The sequence below is a fragment of the Lampris incognitus genome, chromosome 3, assembly GCF_029633865.1.
Source record: "Lampris incognitus isolate fLamInc1 chromosome 3, fLamInc1.hap2, whole genome shotgun sequence".
Classification (NCBI taxonomy): domain Eukaryota; kingdom Metazoa; phylum Chordata; class Actinopteri; order Lampriformes; family Lampridae; genus Lampris; species Lampris incognitus.
The window spans coordinates 81489428-81509377 of NC_079213.1; the positions used below are offsets into that span (position 1 = coordinate 81489428).

A 19950-nucleotide genomic window follows, 5' to 3' on the forward strand; every position below is an offset into this window, starting at 1 on the left:
TTCAGACTTCATCTGTGATTTATGATGTTTGTTTTTCTTTCCCTTTTGTATCTGTCCAAGTCAGAGAGTACTGCTGGTGTTGTGTGTGGCTGCTGCTTCTCCCTCTCATAGCCCAGGACAGAAAAGAGCCATGACCGTGTCGATCGGCAGCAGGGGCCTGTGAGCAACAGGGCAACCAGGCGTCCCGAGGCAGTAGAGCGAAGTGGTCGGGCGGGGGTTTAGGGCTTGACCATGGCCTGGAGATAGGAAGGAGCTGTTCCTTTCACTGCCCTGTATGCTAGCACCAGGCTAGCATCCAGACTAGCATTCCCCATTGCAGCGAAATAGTCTAAATTTGATTTTTAATTATTGCCAACATGTCTGGTTACAGACACTGTTACAGACACACCATGACTACCACCTGTAACATACTCATTTGCAAAGCCAAATTGACATGTGCATTACAGGACACTATAGAGCTGGGTAACGAGAAGTCCCAGAAGAGTTGGGGACAACAATCTGGATAAATAAAGTTCGCACAGTTAATAGAAAAGCCACTGTGATTATTTATTAAATATATGTTAACAGTGTGCCAGAGGGCATATACAACACCACCGATGCGGTGCAGTATTTACAGACATTGGACAGCAGCCATTTTAAATTGCTTGGAAAATAGTATTAAAATTCGTTAAAATGTTAGTTTTGGTGTCAGTTTCATAACAGACATACTAACATATGTAATGCATTAATATCTCATTGGGGTAATTATCTTGACAGAATATAGATTTTTAAAACCGTGGCGGTCAAAATGACCGCCTACGGTAGTTCTAGTAGTTTTTAAGTCCCAGTCATTGTTTGGGACTGTTTTAATATTTATTTTCAGTTCTTTCTTTTTTTTTACATTTCACGTTTTATAGGCCTTGCTATGTTTGTTAGATTAGCAAGATGTGTTTTCAGTTTGTTTTTCAGGTAATATTTTCACTTTTCAATTTTGCTATTCAAGTTTAACCATGTCTCTCTGAAGTTTATATTGTTTAAAAATAGTATTATAGTTGTTAAAATGTTAATTTTGGTGTCAGTCATTTCCGAACATATATACAAACATATTCAATGCATTAATATCTCAATTGGGTATTAATCTTGACAGAATATCGAGTTTAAAAACTGGGGGTCATTTTGAACGCCCATGGTCGTTTTAGGTAGGAGTGAAATCCCGGTCGTTCTAGTGCTAATCTTACCCTTACGTCTTCTAGATAGCTTCTTGTCAGCCTGCGATGAGTCACCTGAAGAAGTTTGCCACTGCAAGTCATTTTCACTCAGTTCAGTCTGGCACTCAGCGTCGAAAGTCATTACCTTGGTCTGGCACCCCATATCTCTAAACATTTTGGACTGAAAAGGAAAGTTTGCCATTATTGTATTTGTCGTGTCAACCACAAAGTTACCAGAATTTATATAAGCAAAAAAAAAAAGTGAAACACACAATACTGGCTAAGAAAATGCAATTATTGGCATGCCATATACCAGCCAGCGGGGCCAGCCCTACAACCGCAAATGTCTGTACATGATCATGTTTAGAGGGACTGACTGATCGTGTTTAGAGTGACAGAGGGATCATGTTAACAACTGGGCCACTGGATCAGGGGACCAACAATGTCACTGATTTTTTTTCCCCTCAAAACTTTATTGATAACATTCAGACAAACAACAGTGACATATACACAAGTTTAAAGAACAAAAAGAACAGAAAGAGGAGATTGCCAAGGAAATCAGTTATCTACTACTACTACTACTACTACTACTACTACTTTCGGCTGCTCCCGTCCTCTTAATAGCAGCGCCTATGGTTAAGGGGGTGAGTAGGATCCTGAATTATTGTTAGTGTTCTACCTATCATGGCTTTGCTATTGAGATTTGATAGGTTGGGGGTGGGAATGCACATTGTTAGTCCAACAAACTATTCAAAAATGTCCTACCAATGTTGAAATCAAACCTACGCCCATCCGTCAATGATGTCGGGTCTGGGCTGTTCTTTTTACGGCTAGGGACAGGTGTAACGGGCACCGTAGCATTTTTCTTGAAGAAAAAAAAATAGTTCTGTTCATTTTTAAATACCGATATGTTTTAATGCATGCCTACGGAGCCCGGGAGGTGACATGCCTTAATTTATTTATTTATTTATTGCCATCTATGTTCCATGACGATCCGCCCCGCTCTGCCTCTTATTGGCTTGTACTTGTGTCCTTCGTTGGTTAGACTGGTTAGGTTTAGGCATGATGTGAGAGATGGTTAGGGTAAGAATATCAGGGTCAGAGCTAACCAGAGGCAGAGTAGGATGCAGTAGGATGTCTTCGCAGAACAATCCAGTATCATGTTTTTTCGTGTCATAGTCATGAATGATTAATCTATGGATTTGTGCTGTGCAACACATTTAAAAAAAATGTGCTGATCAGCACGAAATATAACTGTATTTCAGTTGGAAGGCTGTTTCGTGTCTGTACCACGTTTTGTTTTTTTTTGTTTTTTCATACTCATCACTTTGTCTGACACTCTCTTCACCTCCAGCACGCTCTTGACATACTCTTTCTTCAGAATTACCCCTACCCAGTTTCTCCTCCCATTCGCACCATGGTAGAAGAGTTTGAACCCACCTCCGATACTCCTGGCCTTACTCCTCTTCCACCTGGTCTCTTGCACACACAGTATGCCTACCTTTCTTCTTTCCATCATATCAGCCAGCTCTCTCCCTTTACTAGTCATAGTGCCAATATTAAAAGTTCCAACTCTCACCTCCACACGCCTACCCTTCCTCCTCTCTAGCTGCCTCTGGACATGCCTTCCCCTTCTCCTTCTCCTTCACCCAACAGTAGCATAGTTTCCACTGGCACCCTGCTGGTTAACAGTACCGGTGGCGGTCGTTGGTAACCCGGGCCTCGATCGATCCGGTATGGAAATCTTATTTATGATCCGCATATTTGATTTGGCAAAGATGTTGCCCTTCCTGACGCAACCCTCCCCATTTGTCCGGGCTTGGGACCAGCACTAAGAATGCACTGGCTTGTGCATCCTCAGTGACTGGGTTCTTTTTTCCACTTACATAACATAGATAAAATTCGGTCTTTCCTGTCTATGGCTGATGCAGAGACTCTAATACATGCATTTGTTTCATCCAGACCTCAACTCCTACGGATGTTCGGTAACGGACACCTGGTCTTAGAGGGAGAATTACTCTGATGTTTAGGCTGAACAGAATTCTTGTATTCATTATCACCCCTTAAAGACCCCCTCTATTAATGTTTTAAGACATAAAATGCTCTGTATAATAATCTGATGTGTTTTTTCTGCAAAATAAGTTACAATTATCTTGAAAATGAATGAAAGCCACTTTATTTGGCATTGTATTCTCACAACAAATTGTATTCTTACAATTAATTTTTTCTCTGCATTTAACCCATCCTATTGTATAGGTGCAGTGAGCAGCTGCAGCGCCTGGGGACCAACTCCAGTTCTTCTTTCCATTGGCTTGCTCAGGGGCACAGGCAGGAGTATTAACCCGAAAACGCATGTATTGTTGACGGTGAGAGGAAACCAGAGCACCCGGAGGAAACCCACACAGACACGAAGAGAACATGCGGGGATAACATGCAAACTCCACACAGAAAGGACCTGGGACGGCCTGGTGTTCAAACCCAGGACCTTCTTGCTGTGAGGCAACAGTGCTAACCACTGGGCCACTGTGCCGCCACAATTGTTAAAATCTTGTTCAAATCCTTTAAATTACATCTACTTTTGCCTCGTTTAAAAATAAACCCAAAATCTATGAATATGCAAATTGTACTCGCCCTCAATTCAACTCTCCCCCAACCCCCACCCCTCCGCCGCTCGCCTGCTGTGCATACCTGCTCACCGTCGATTCTGCTAATCAAACAGTAAAGTCTGCTTGTTTTCTGTGTTTCTTGCTACTGTATACTACACAGTGGCAAGTGGTAATATAGGAGTAATTCAGCCACACGTGGTTAGAACCGGACCCCCGATTCCAAAGAAGAGGAAGCGCAAATTCGACATGGTCGTGTACAAGTGGACGTATCAGAACGGTAATGAATTTATGTATCACTCTCTACAATGTTAGAAAAACAACGGTAATAGGTAACATGAGCCTTTGGCTTGACTACGTCATCAATCAGCTAATAATGTGTTGCTAATGTTAGATAAACCTTGGTCCCGCTTGCCAGCTCTGACAAGTTGTTTACCTCGTAAAAATAAAGTCTCTGGAGAAAGAAAGAAAAATAAACTTACCGGTTGACCAACATGTTGGCTCGTACTCGCTGTGTCCCCAGGATAAATGGATGGCACAGCGTCGGGCTTCAATATAAGTTTTGTGGCAAAACCCATCTGTTTCTGAGATAAATTTTCAAAACAGTGCTCTTGAAAATGACTACTGCAAACTCGCGTTTTCTCTGGAATTTTGAAAGGGATATTGCGATTTTCCCAAATAAACTGCACCCATTTCTCTCGGATTTTCAGATCCTTTGGTAATAAATGAAGGCTCACTGGTTTTCCTTTTGTAAATCTGCAGCCGAAAACAAAACACGTCTCTGCCATCGTTTCGAAAGTAGTGAAACCTATAGCTGTTAAAATGACGATAAGTAGCTACACCTGGCTCCCCTCTGGCTCGCATCGCCAAAGCGGGTTCACATAATAATTTATAAAACACCACCCTGTTCATTAACGGGATTGCTTCCTTGTGTTTGTGACGTATGAAATCCTGCCTGACTGAATCCGTTTTTTTAGGCTGTCCTTGGTATTAGAGATGGGGGTTCGACTCTTTTTACCGAGTCGAGTTTGTATGGGTCACTCACTAAAGAGAGTCGGGTTTTCTAGTCACTCGAGTCACCCACCCAAAGCCTGGGGAATCCCCCAGCGTCTATATAGCATGCGCACTAGACTTCTGCCGGCCAGTCAGCTAACTTCCTGTTTAGCCTTCCTCCGCTAACTTGAATGGGATAAAATAATTTAATTGTTTGGCTCTAGAATTTCCAAATGCTATAGGACCAAATGGATCAAATTCCGATAGTGGAAGGAGTCATTACGTGGGGTAATGACGCTCAAAAAATATCTACACGCTATTGTTGCGGTTCATCTTCAAAAGGGCAGCGGTTGCAAGCATTTTTTTTAAATTAAAACAAGATTAGGTAACTGTTGACCTTAAATAACAGCTTCAAAATCATTTTGATGGTACACTGACTTGTTATAGGGAGAATGGTGCCTCTTTCGTTGACACCCTACGCCCGGAACGCTTGTTCTTGCACTACGCTCACCGCTCTCCTGGCTGCGCCATTGTTTCCTGTATAGAGAAAGCGGTGACGCCTAACTAGGCGGAAGCGCTACCCTTGGCGTGCCGCACCGCTCCAAATTGCCACCGAGCGCTGCTTGGCAACGTTCAAATTATTTCAGCTTTGACCTCAGTTGCCGCTGACCTTTCAAAGCGCAACCAATGACATAACAGCTGTTTGTGACGTAGCCAGAAGCGACACGTACAAGCAGGGAGGTATGGAGCGATGGAAGAACAAGTTTACCGAACTCTGCAACTCGTTAAAAACATACCACGATCTTGGCCGGAAAAGTAATTTATGGCGAAATGTCAGCAGTCAGATGATGCTGCCGTGAATAGGCATATATGTTTACGAATTTAGCGAAATCCAATGCTAAAATTAGCTTAACTTTGATTACCTATACCTGCGCTGCGCCTCTGCACCGTGTCTATGCTTTACGCCCTACCTCGCGGTGAGTGAAACGCATATTTATCCGAAGGCAGCCTAACTTGGTTCGAGCGGGTACAATCTCCGACGACAAGGGTGCAACGCTTTACGGCATGAAGTCAAGCCGGAATTCTCAATACGAAAAAAAATATGGTAGCGAAGAGACCGAAGAGGATGTTGACGGAGGAAGCCAAGAAGAGAGGAAAGAAAAAAAAAGTGACCGACACAGAAGCAAGACGAGGAAATCTCGGGCTGGCTTTTAGTAGTTGGCGAGGGATTCGTGAAATAAAAGGCTGCAAGACAGACGCCTGGCTGGCCCTCTTGCTGTTTGACTTGTAAGTAATATTAGCTGGCCTGCCATGTCTTATGTTGTTGCACTTGCTTGATGTTTGGCTGCGTTAGCAAAGTTGTCGATTGATCACAAGCCAAATCAACCCATTTCGACAGATGAACATCTCGGATGTATTATTCGGATTCCTGACTTTGTCTTAGTAGCTGTTTGATTCTAAAAGCTGTTTGTTACAGATCGAGGGCGTGGCAAATATAAGGCATGGGTTCTCCAACATTCCCTTGACATCAGACATGCCGCGTAGAATTTGGGCAAAAAGCTACGACGGGTATGCCATTTTCCAAACTTATTTTACACTTTCAAACAAGGTTAATTGGATTTTCACATGTCAACGCCTTACTGTCTTAGCAAGAATAATAACCGTTTACAACAGCACATTGACAGTGCCTGTTTAACACTCGTGTATCTTGCATTCAGACCGGCACAGTAAAGGACCAATCTGCAATCATGGCGTGGATCAAACTCATTGTGAACCACTTTTGGTATTGCTGCAAACAAGCAACAACCGATGAGCAGTTCAAGGTATGTCGGGAGAAAATGTGTATAATGTAGCAGTAAACCCAAACAATACTGCCGTTTTATTTTGGTTGGTATGCTGAAATGTAAAGATTGTGTCTGTATTCAGGACAGTATATGTATTTATTTTGAGTATTTAATGTTCTATTTTTGCAGATGATGTGGCATGATGTCCTACATCATGTCTGCAGTCAAGACATGTGGGTATCTGGTTGCTGTAAGCATGAGCCAATGGATGACAGCAGCCAAAAAAGCCATAGATAAAGTAAGGTAATTTAAACCAAATATCTGGGGTGTGTTCTGTTGCTGTGAATGAACTCAGTCATTCTACTCACAATGATATGTGCAGGGGTGCACATAATTTTTTTGGTCTGGTTCTCAAAGGAGCACCTGAGGTTCTTGCTTGGTGCTCACCTTTTTTTAAATGCATTTTTCCATGACCCACCCACCTCACAAAATGAACAAAGTATGAGGGATACGTGGATAACATTACATGTAATTTAATTTCAATTGAAAATGAATAAAAGCAGTAGGTTACAACAAAATGTCTGTTCTTTAAAGTGCCATACATGTGACTTTCAAATGAAATGACTGCTCTTCAAGCACTGAAAACTAAATATACAAATGACTGCTTTTTCAAACACTGAAAACCAAATCAAACTCACAACAGATACTGCTATTTAAAGCACTGAAAGTTCTGTTATCCCACAGGACATCATCGTCATCTTCATCACTCCCCTCCAGACTGTCTTCCTCTATTTCAAAAACACCAGATGTACTAGGCCTGCTCCTTTCTCGCTGCTTCAGCCTACGATTAGCTGTTTGCATCCACAAGTCTACTGCTGGCTTTGGGTCAAAGGTTTCTGTTGTGAACTTAGATAAGTGCATTAGAGATGAGAGGCGATAGTCTGACAGGCAGGATCTGTACTTGTTTTTTATTATATTCAGGTGTGAAAATCCCCTCTCACACGCAGCACTGCTCAAGGGCAGTGTAAGAGACAGCAGAAGGACTTTCTGAATGTTGAAGTAACTGCCTGGGTTGCTGGTGTTCACTACATTGACTAGATCATGCACAGAGGAGGCTGCCAAACGTTTTCCAGCTTGCTTTAAACGCATCCACTCTCTTAAAGTTGAATCTTTGTCAACACGCATGCTGGCCTCATATTTCTCAAGGATGTTACTAAGTGTTGTGTTGCCAAAACCGTGGAGGTCTTTCATTTCATTAGGCCAAGTTGTAGGATCAAAAATCAAAAAGTGATCGCATGACTTGAGGGATTCATATCTGCTTTCAAATTCATGAATTAAAGCTCTCAACACATCAATCTTATCCCTGTCAGCTTCAGCATGTGCCACAGTCTCCTCCCTGTACTTGCCCTCACTGCCCATCAGTAGCGTCAACTGTCCAATAGCAACCATGAGCTCATCTTTGCATTCGCCAATAGTCAGATTGTCTTTCTGGAACCTGAGGGAGGTGAACTGTAAAATGTTCCCAACATCAAGCATGTTGGCTAGGAAACAACGAAATCGCTCTGTGCTGATATGTTTTAGGCTACTGTCATCACTTGTTGCCACTTGGATCTGAATGGCTGGTAACATTCTCCATATTTTAAACAGAGTCTGTTGTCTCCATGCAGACCATCTGATGTTGTGGAATTTACCTAGTTTGACAAAATCAATGTCTTTCTCCTCACATATCTTTTGTAGTTGTGCAATTCGTTTTGCACCCCCTTTCTTTAAGTAAAAACTTAGCAAAGTGATGACAGATTTATTAAATGACTCACAGTATGGGACCGCACGATCAGCTGATTTAGCGCAGTTCTCCAACGTGTGGGCGGTGCACAGGATATGCACAAGGGAATCCCCAATATCCACCATCTGACGTAATTTGGGACGAACCCCGTTGTAAACTCCAACGTTGACAGCTGCTCCATCATTGCATACCGACACCAACTTTGCCTTCCACTCCGCTAAACCACAATCATTGAACAGTTGCACAAGTCCATCCACTATGTCCTGTGCTGTTCGGTTGGCCCCCAGATTAATTAATCCAGGGAAGTCTGAGCTGTATCCTCCGTTGCGGGACACAGAAACAATGTACACAATTTCCTGCTCCGTTTTTGTTATATCTTCGGATCCATCGAAAAGCACACCCCAAAATTCAGCTGCTTTCAGTTTTTCACTTAACTCTGAACTTATTGTCTGAGCGATGCTCTCCGTGATGCGGGATCCCCCTTCTCGCGAATGATAAGCAGTCCCGACGTTAACTCCTAACCTCTTGAGAAGCGGAATATCCTCCTCGTATGAACGCATAGGACGTGCATGTTTCGCTTTGTGAAAGGCCAACAAGAACATGTTTGTCAGTGCTTGATGTTGTTCTTCTGACAGTCTGCCTTGTCACCTGTCGAGCGGGCCGCTGGGTCTCTCGTCCTGGCTGCGCCTGTTAGCAATAGCTTCCACTACTTTCTGGTGTTCTCTGCTGTTTGCATGCTTATCAAAAGCTGGATGGCTGAAGTTTTTCGTCCCCATATAAAAGTGGCAGTTTCTATCCGCTAATGTGGGATTTTCCCGACATAGTTTACACCACATCTCAGTGCGGGCGTCATCTGTTTGAAGCCAGCCGATGTCCTGCAGCCATTTCTCTGAAAACTTACGCTTTGACTTTGGTTCTGGTTCAGTATGGCGTTTCTTTGGTGGAGGTGGAGGAACACCAAAGAAATGACTCAATGTCGCTTGCTTCTTTGACATTTTGGAGAAATTAGTGGCTCATACTATAGCATTGGCTAAAAGCAGTGGCTCATACTCTGCACTGCAAAATGTTTGGTACGCAAATGCGCAGTAAAAAACTTGAATCTGGTGCTCGTTGAATATTTTAAGTGCGCATGCGCACCTGCGCACCACTTATGTGCACCTCTGGATATGTGGTTACAGGTACAATGCATCCGGAAAGTATTCACACCCCTTCACGTTCCCCACATTTTGTTATGTTACAGCCTTATTCCAAAATGGATTAAATTCCTTTTTTTCTCATTAATCTACACACAATACCCCATAATGACAAAGTGAAAAAGGTTTTGTAGAAATTTTTGCAAATTTATTAAAAATAAAAAACTGAAATATTGCATGTACATAAGTATTCACACCCTTTGCTATGACACTCAAAATTGAGCTCAGGTTCATCCTGTTTCCACTGATCATCCTTGAGATGTTTCTACATCTTGATTGGAGTCCACCCGTAGTAAATTCAATTGATTGGACATGATTTGGAAAGCCACACACCTGTCTATATAAGGTCCCACTGTTGACAGTGCATGTCAGAGCAGAAACCAAGCCATGAAGTCAAAGGAATTGTCTGTGGACTTCCGAGACAGGATTGTATCGAGGCACAGATCTGGGGAAGGGTACAAAAAAATTTCTACAGCTTTGAAGGTCCCGAAGAGCACAGTGGTCTCCATCATTCGTAAATGGAAGAAGTTTGGATCCACCAGGACTCTTCCTAGAGCTGGCCGCCCAGCCAAACTGAGCAATCGGGGGAGAAGGGCCTTGGTCAGGGAGGTGACCAAGAACCCAATGGTCACTCTGACAGAGCTCCAGCGTTCCTCTGTGGAGATGGGAGAACCTTCCAGATGGACAACCATCTCTGCAGCACTCCACCAATCAGGCCTTTGTGGTAGAGTGGCCAGATGGAAGCCTCTGCTCAGTAAAAGGCACATGACAGCCCGCTTGGAGTTTGCCAGAAAGCACCTAAAGGACTCTCAGACCATGAGAAACAAGATTCTCTGGTCTGATGAAACCAAGATTGAACTCTTTGACCTGAATGCCAAAGGTCACGTCTGGAGGAAACCAGGCACCTCTCATCACCTTGCTAATACCATCCCTACAGTGAAGCATGGTGGTGGCAGCATCATACTGTGAGGATGTTTTTCAGCGGCAGGAACTGGGAGACAAGTCAGGATCGAGGGAAAGATGAATGGAGCAAAGTACAGAGAGATCCTTGATGAAAACCTGCTCCGGGGCGCTCAGGACCTCAGACTGGCGCGAAGGTTTGCCTTTCAACATGACAACGACCCTAAGCACACAGCCAAGACAATGAAGGAGTGGCTTCGGGACAAGTCTGAATGTCCTTGAGGGGCCCAGCCAGAGCCCAGACTTGAACCCCATTGAACATCTCTGGAAAGACATGAAAATAGCTGTGCAGCGACGCTCCCCATCTAACCTTACAGAGCTCGAGAGGATCTGCAGGGAAGAATGGAAGAAATATCCCAAATATAGGTGTGCCAAGCTTGTAGCTTCATACCCAAGACGAATTGAGGCTGTAATTGCTGCCAAGGGTGCCTCAACCAAGCACTGAGTAAAGGGTGTGAATACTTATGTACATGCAATATTTCAGTTTTTTATTTTTAATAAATTTGCAAAAATTTCTACAAAACCTTTTTTCACTTTGTCATTATGGGGTATTGTATGTAGATTGATGAGAAAAAAAAGGAATTTAATCCATTTTGGAATAAGGCTGTAACACAACAACATGTGGGGAAAGTGAAGGGGTGTGAATACTTTCCGGATGCACTATATAGCAGCTCACCAGGCACTTACTGCCATCGTTCTTCACAAACACTGACTGAGGGACGTAAATAAATTCATCATCTTCAGGTATGCCTCTCTAGTCATACAAATGCTAGTATTTGCCATATTTTTATACATACACATGAGTGCTTTTCTCATACTTCTATGTTTGATTTTGTCAGTTTCCTGTAGAAACATTACAAACCAAATATTTATGAAATAACTAGCATGCACGCGCGCGCACACACACACACACACACACACACACACACACACACACACACACACTGAAGTATAACACTCAAGCCGATTTTCCATGTTCCTGTTTTGTGTGCAAAATCTACTGCTTGGGCCTGCCTGTCTGCTTGGCACATTCGAATTGTTGTTTGAACCAACCTTTTTTTTTTTTACAACTTTACAATTTCCACAATCTATCTACTGCCACTACTGTTAACTTACATTTAAATTACTATAAATCATCTCTGCACATCTCCATCAGTACTCAGCTGTTAAACTACTGTTAATTTACTGTTGACCCACATAACACTTTTAATTCCGTTTACCTTTGCATATTATGGTAAATTACTTTTGATCTACCGTTTCCATTTTTGCACTTGTGTTCATACTGCAATCTTACCTCACACATTACTTTTTGCACGTTTTCATTTGTACATTTTTCTTATCACTTACTGTGCATTTATTATTATTACAAATTTATTGTAGTTTTTAATTTTTGTACTTATTTACCTTCCTCATTCCTAACTATGTGTTGAGCAATTGTAACAAAGTGATTTCCCTTCAAGGATAAAGAGTTTTTCTGATTCTGATTCATTTGCATGTGGAAGTAAGAGAGGAGGTTTGAAATGAAGCCTAATCTGATGCTTTTCCTGTGGTATCATATTGTATGTCACTGACAGGGCTTCTTTGGCTTTTGCTTCTTTCTTTTTTTATAATGGCAACTTCAGATTGGAGACTTACCAAAACCACATCCTCATGTATGCGGGAAAGCGGTTTGCCTACAGCCCACCTTTATACAAAACACGGACTTTGTGTACAGCAATTGATTACAATCATCACAACCACCGCCTTCCTGCACGTAGCCATGATGGACACAAGATGTAAGTATTTAGTATAACAGTTGTGTACTAGGGATGCAACAGTACAGTGGGCCCACGGTTCGGTATGTATCGCAGATTTTGGACCACGGTACGGTTTCAGTATCTTTTACATTTAGAAAAAAATAAAAACACATTACCCTTTAAACAATTAACTCTTTATTTTGCCTATAGACAAATAAAACGTTCCATTCAGAAAAATGGCAGCATGACTGTCTAGGCCTGGTTTCTGTCTATTGTACAAAATCAAGGGGAGGAAAAACAAAAAATTAAGTGCTGCTTAGCTTTGACAACCTGTAGGTCCTTTGCCTTCTGTACTTTAAGTAAACAGGGTACATACTTGTATAGGCAATATTAAATGTACATAAAGTACAACATCAAGTTGGTACCCTATATGAAATATCTTTTCCTTTATTTTGAAATTCTTCTGTAAAAAGGTGAGCATGTCAACATTGTCTGAAGCAAGATGAGAAGACGTTCCTGGGACACTGAAGCACTGTTGTGCAAGTTTTGCAGTGTGGGGGAACTTTGACTGGTTTGTTTTCCACCACACAAAAGGATCAGCATCCATATGAAGGCAATCTGCTGCCTTTTATGACGTGACCTCCTCCTCAACAATTTTGGAAAAGGGCTTGGTCTCCTCCTCTGCTTTGAAAAGCTCCCCAATAACTCTGACATGGTGCACTTCTTTTGAGGAGGGGATAATGAGGATGGATTTTTTTTCCTCTGGATGACCCTGTTTCCACTGGTTGAAACTGCAAGAAAAATGGCAAACATAATAATAATTATAATACATTGTATTTGTACAGCGCTTTTCAAAATACTCAAAGATGTTTTACATATGTTAAAATAAACATGATAAAAACAACAAAAAAATCATGAAAATCATTTAAAAATGGATCAAATACCTGATGTTCATGCTCCAAAATTTCTTTGATGAGATCCTTGTAGAATCTGTCACAGCAGGCTTAATATAGGAAAGGCAGGGATTTAAACCTTGGATCAAGGGCTGTAGCTCTGTGAAGGTTGTTGAAAAGATTCAATTCAATTTTATTGTCATTAAAAACAATGTGTAGGCACATGTTAAAAATGAAATGAGGGCTGTGGCTTCACCAAACAGTGCAAGACAGACACAGACAAACACAGCAAACACAGTATAAGATATACACACATGAAGACCAAAAGCTAAAAATAAGTTAAAAAAGAGCTGGAGTACAAAATATTTAAAAAATATCTACAGACATTCAGTGGGTAGCCAGGTTCAGGTGGGCAACAGCTTGTGGAAAGAAGCTGTTTTTGAGCCTGGTAGTGTGGGCTCTGAGGCTCCTGTAGCGCCTCCCAGAGCACAGGGGGGAGAACAGTCCATGGTTGGGGTGGGTGGGATCTCTGCTGATGCTCAGACCCCTTCGAAGGCAGCGTTTGTGATAAATGTCTTTTATGGGTGGGAGCTGGGTAGCGGTGATATGCTGGGCTGCCTTGACAATCCGCTGCAGAGCTTTCTGGTCTACTGTGGTGCAGTTGTCATACCACACTGAGATGCAGATGGTCAGGATGCTCTCTGTGGTGCAGTGGTAGAAGTTGGTGAGAATTTTGGGGGGTAGACGGGCGCTCCTCAGCTTCCTCAGGAAATGCAGGCGTTGTTGGGCCTTTTTCACAAGGGTCTGGGTGTTTAATGTCCACGAAAGGTCCTCGCTGATGTGGACTCCAAGGAATTTGAAGCTGGAAACACGCTCCACTTCCACCCCATTGATGTGTATGGGGGAGTGGCTGCAGCTTCTAGACCTCCTGAAGTCCACAATCAGCTCCTTTGTCTTCTGCACATTAAGGACAAGATTGTTGGTAGTACACCATGATGTGAGGTGCTCAATCTCATCTCTGTAGGCCATCTCGTCATTGTTGGTGATACGGCCAATGACTGTGGAGTCATCTGCAAACTTAACTATAACATTTGAGGGGTGAGTTGGCAGGCAGTCGTGGGTGAAGAGGGAGAAAAGGAGGGGGCTCTGAACACAGCCTTGAGGGGCACCTGTGCTGAGGGTCAGGGTGGAGGAGGAGTGGTCACCTAACCTAACAGACTGAGGTCTGTTGGTCAGGAAGTCCAGGATCCAGTTACAGAGGGAGGGGTTGAGGCCAAGGGAGAGGAGTTTGGTGGTTAGTTTGGCGGGAATGATAAGTGTTGAAGGCAGAGCTGTAATCTATAAACAGCATCCGGATGTATGTGTTATTAAGTTCAAGGTGGGTCAGAGCAATGTGTAGGGCAGTGGCAATGGCATCCACAGTAGACCTTTTGGGACGGTAGGCGAACTGATGTGGGTCGAATGTGGGGGGGATAATGTTTTTGATGTGAGCCAGAACTAGTCTTTCAAAGCACGTCATGGCAATGGGGGTGAGTACTATGGGTCGGTAGTCATTCAGACATGTGGATGTTGGTTTCTTGGAGACAGAAATGATAGAGGTGGTCTTAAAGCATGCCGGGACTTTAGATTGGGACAGTGAGAGGTTAAATACAGGTGTGAAGACCTCAGCCAGCTGGTCAGCACATTCCCGGTAGACCCAACCCGGTATGCCGTCTGGTCCGGCAGCCTTCCGTGTGTTCACTCTGCGCAGTGATTCTCTGACCTCTGCGACTGATAGAGTGAGCACCTGGTTTTCTGGGTGGCTGGGGATTTTTGTGGCTGGGTCAGTATTGTCCTTGTCGAAGCGGGCATAGAAAGGACAATACTGACTGAAGAGCCTCATCTGTGTATCTTTTCTCTAGGTCCTGAGTGATGGCTGCCTTTGTCTCCCTGATGGTTGCACTGTCCCCAGGACCTGGTGCCATGCGTTTCAGAATCATTGTCTTTAGAGGGAGAATCATTGATGAGGTGGGACTTGTTTCACTGCTCATGAGATTTGTCATTGATTTTAGGGGATTGAGAAGCTGGGTAAGTTCTTCTGCCAGCTTCAGTTCACTGTCAGTCAGCTTGGCTATGTCTTTGACTGACTTCTTCACAGCCTTGTCCAATACAGCAGAGTAGATGGCCGCTTTCCTTTTCCACACAACATTCTAGCATATCATGTATGGTATTCCAACAGGTTGTGACATCATGGATTAATATGTGCTTTGGTATATCTAGCATCTCTTGCTTGACTGTCAAAACTTGGTTAGCGGTGATGCTTTTGTGAAAAAAAGTAACTACTTTTCTGCCCTTACATTGAGCGAGACTGCCCTTTTGACTGTGAGGTTCAAGATGTATGCAAAACATCCATTTTGGGGCCCAAACCCATCAGCTTCACAGATGGCATTCACAATGTTTTGTGCGTTAACTATAGTGACTGGGATTGTGAATTTGGTCTCTCTAGCTTCCACTCACTCACAGCATTCATTATTTCAAGGGCTGAGTGTGCACTTGTATGATTCTCATAAAGCGGACGAGTTAACATGTAGCTCTTCAACTCCCATTCAAGTACATAATAAACTGTAACAGTGAGGTAGCTTTCAGTTGCTCTAGAGCAGGGGTAGGTCCCCAACCTTTTTTGCACCTTGGACCGGTTTAATATTGACAATATTCTGGCGGACCGGGGGAGGGGCGGGGGTGGGTTAATAATGACCGTAATATAGGTTAGGCTTATAAATCAATAGTGTCATAACATTTAAAGTAACATTTGGATATTAAACACACAGCGTATATTTTCCTCGCATTAACATAACATACATATAACAACATTGCAACTCGTCAATATCACTGAATCAGTGGGAGCCCTGGGCTTGTTTCCCTGCAGCAAGAAGGTCCAATCGAGGGGTGATGGGAGACAGCGACACCTGAGGGGTGTTTCTTATGTCCAGTCTATTCCGCAATTTTGTTTTCGTTTCATTCATTGGAGAAAACCCCGCATCACAGAGATACGATGTTGGAAATGGAAGCAACGTTTTCAGCGCTTTCGTGGCTATCTCAGGATATTCAGCCTTGACTTTGATCCAGAATGTCAGTAGAGATGTTACGTCAAACATACTTCTCAGCCCACCGTCATTTGCAAGCTCAGGGAGTTGATCTTTTTCCAGAATGCATCCGTCTGGCTTTTAACTTTCACCAAATCCTGGCACCACATCACCCCAGTCCTAAAAGACCTCCACTGGCTACCCATCTCCCACTGGATCAATTACAAAATCCTGGTTCTTACTTATAAAGCCCCTCACAAACTGGCTCCCCCATACCTGTCCAACCTTGGGGGGTCATCCCATGTCCTTTCTGTGTGGAGTTTGCATGTTCTCCTCGTGTCTGCATGGGTTTTCTCCGGGTGCTTTGCTTTCCCCCACCATCAAGAAGACATGCATGTTAGGGTTAATACTCCTGTCTGTGCCCCTGACCGAGGCATGGCAAGACTAACTGGAGTTGGTCCCCGGGCGCTGCACAGCAGCTGCCCACTGCTCCTAGCTACACAGCTAGGATGGGTTAAATGCAAAGGAAGAATTTCCTCACGGGGATCAATAAAGTAATAAAATAAAATAAATAAATACCTCACTGACCTCCTCTCCCCCTACCAACTCTCTCGGTCCGTCAGATCTACCTCAGCCTCCCTTCTCTCTACCCCCAGGTCCAATCTCCACGGCTTTGGTGACCTAGCCTTCTCCAGGGCAACTACCAGGCTCTGGAACTCACTCCCCCAAATCATTAGAGACTCGGAATCCCTCCCACTCTTCCAATCCTGTCTCAAGACACACCTCTTCTCCATTGGCTTCTCGTGCCCCCCCCCCCCCCCGTCCTCTCATCTACCCCTAATCTGAGGCAGACTAAGGACCGAGCGCTGAACCTGCTGCCCCCTCCTCTTGGAACTCCCTCCCCAAGCACATCAGACACTGCTGCGATCTGCCCACATTCAAGTCATTAATCAGGACTCACCTCTTCAGACTTCATCTATGATTTATGTGATTTATGATGTTTGTTTTTCTTCCCCTTTTGTGTCTGTCTAAGTCGGAGAGTACTGCTGGCGTCGTGTGTGGCTGCCGCTTCTCCCTCTCGTAGTCCCCCTTCCCATCCACCCCTGTATGTCTGTGTTATGTTTATATGTTTTCTTGTTTCACCCCATTTATTGTGAGTTTGAGTGTTAGAAAAGTGCTATATAAGTTTAATTTATTATTATTATTTTCCCGCGCTGACATGGACGATTCTCCGGGGACATTCACAAAGGGGTCACGGATCCATTCCTTTACATTTCTTGGGTCATCTGCGGTTGGGAAGTAACACTCAAATTCTGTCGACAGTGAAGCCAGATGATCGCGCACCAGTTGGGAGAAGGACGGTGCAGCCTCAGTCTCTCAGAATCCCAGCTAATGTTTGGAACATGTCAAATATGCCCCTGTCCACTCGCCATCCCCACAGTTCCAGTTTGGCTTTGAATGCAGACACTTTATCTACCAACTTGAAGACAGTTGTCATTCTCCCCTGAAGTGACAAATTGAGTTCATTGAGGAGGTTGATGATGTCACACAGATGAGCAAGTTTTGTTATCCACTCCTTGTCACTGAAGTGTGCTGTCAGTGGTGACTTTTTTTCGGAAAGAAATCTCTGTAGCGGCTCTCTTAACTCAAAAACCCTGGCCAGAGATCTCCCCTGGCCAACTCTTGCTTGTGTTGTTTTTGCTCAAAGAACTCCACGGGTTTGTCTTTAAGTGCAGGGTGCTTGGACTCATGGTGCTGAAGCAGTTTCGAGGGCTTCATTGCCTCATTAGACAGCTTGTCTCTACATATCACACATAGGGGGCTCTGAGCATGTGAGTCACCGGTCGCAATAAAGCTGTATTTTAGGTACGACTCGTCATATTTCCTATTGAAGGAAGCTTTTTTTTTCTATTTCTTTTTTTTGTTGCTGTCTCGGCCTCTTCTGTCTCTGCGTTATCATCGTCATTAGACCTTTTATCTCCCCTACCTCTTCCGAAGAAACTCTTAAGCGACGTTTGTTTTTTACTGGTACTCATGGTAGCTAACTAGCTGCTAGTAGCGAGCTGACTGAGTGTGTCTCTGAGTTATGACGTTAGTTACGGTTTGTCTGCTGAATTCAAAGTGAATGAGTGATAAAATTACATCATTGTACACATTGTAAGTATCCATTTCAAATTAAAAGCCCTCTAGCATTACACAGTCCAGACCGGGCTTTTATTTGAATATTGTATATCATGTTTCCTTGCAGCCCGGTAGCAAATGCTTTGCGGCCCGGTGCCGGTCCGTGGCCTGGTGGTTGGGGACCCCTGCTCTAGAGGTCAAAGCTAGATAGGGTGTCTGTCAATTTGTTGACAGTTTCTCTCTGTCATGTTTCATATAGTTCAGGAATTACTTTGCTGCTGCAATGTGTGTGGGAGGGGACATTGTAATGCAGTTCAATTTTTTTTTTTTATTAGTCGACAAACTCCAGAGATGGTAACCACCGAATACAGCTGCAAATCTTTGGCTATGAACACTCTCACTGCTTTCCTTACTTCTTTATGTTTTTCTGAATTTGTCATAAATTATTGTTAGAAGGCAACAACAGTTTATGAGAGATTGTTATGTTTTTGCTAACGAGTGGACTCTCCTTGCTCCACCTGCAAGGGATGTGGCTGGGTGATGGTGATGTAAATGAGACATCATGTTAGAAGGGTAGCCAACAGTGTAGCCAGAGTGGCCAACAGTGGCAAAGCAATGCTTGCGGAATGTACTACTTTGTTCATTTACGGTCTTCTTACCCTCATCGTCATATTGAACGCTGAATCTAAAATGTTCCCACATAGTGGCTTTGAAAGACGATGTTGCCTATTCAAATTTGCTTCTCTTTGTCTCTCTAGCACTCACCATTGTCACGTTGGAGCTGAGAAAATATTTGTTTGTAGTTTCCCCTCTCTTCTCCAGCTCATGTTTGCATACAGAGCGCTGATAGGCTCCAGGGAAATTCTGATGGGCTCCAGAGATGTTCTGTGGATCTGAATGTACAATGTCTGTGTAGTCTGCAGTGCAATAATCAAGTTGTGGAAATAATAGGAAACTGACAGGCATATCGTAATACCGCATTTCACGTGTGTGTGTATTGAACCGTGGGGGGCATACCGAAAGGTTCGACAACATACCATGTGCCATTGCATCCGCATTGTGTACTACCCAAAAGAAATCATACAGTTGTTACCTAAACAATTGGGAAATTGTGAAACAACTGTAATACAAACTGCATTTCCTCTCCAAGGTATGGGCGGTACTACAATAAGAAATCCAAGAGCTGGAGTGTCTGCACCATGAAGAGGACAAAGAACTACAGCTACATCCCAGACGTGCAGAAGGCTATTCTTGCCAAGAGGCTGGGAAGTGGAACGGGCCTTCCCAGAAAATGAAGTCTAAGGCCTAATGAGCCTAGGGTCTTGGGTTTGCTTGTGCGACACAGCAAGCACTCACATTTGAACTTGTAAGGACTCAGGTTTTATGGGGAGAGGGTGGTCCCTGAAGTATTTCTAAATGTTCTGTTAACAATTGGCTTTTTTCCAGTGGTTTAAGAAAGTTGTTTCTAATCAACTCAGCAATATTTTTTTTTAACCCAAATGGTCATTTTGACAAATATCATTTAGGTTTCCGACCTAACCACAGTACTGAAACAGCTCTTATGAAAGTGTTAAGTGATATACGGCTGAATACTGACTCAGGTAAAAATATCCGTTTTGGTTTTACTCGATCTCA

General features: G+C 43.4%; 1 long non-coding RNA gene across 2 annotated transcripts; it reads left to right on the forward strand.

The window, feature by feature from the left end:
* The first annotated feature begins 5519 nt into the window (after positions 1-5519).
* On the forward strand, positions 5520-19844 carry LOC130110634 (uncharacterized). Of its 2 annotated transcripts, none has more exons than XR_008810050.1 (6): positions 5520-6070; positions 6261-6352; positions 6502-6606; positions 6757-6870; positions 12126-12278; positions 19466-19844. It is a non-coding gene; the product is annotated as an uncharacterized LOC130110634 (long non-coding RNA). The 2 variants fall into 2 exon arrangements; XR_008810051.1 differs by having other exon boundaries at positions 6757-6865.
* The last annotated feature ends 106 nt before the right edge of the window (positions 19845-19950 follow it).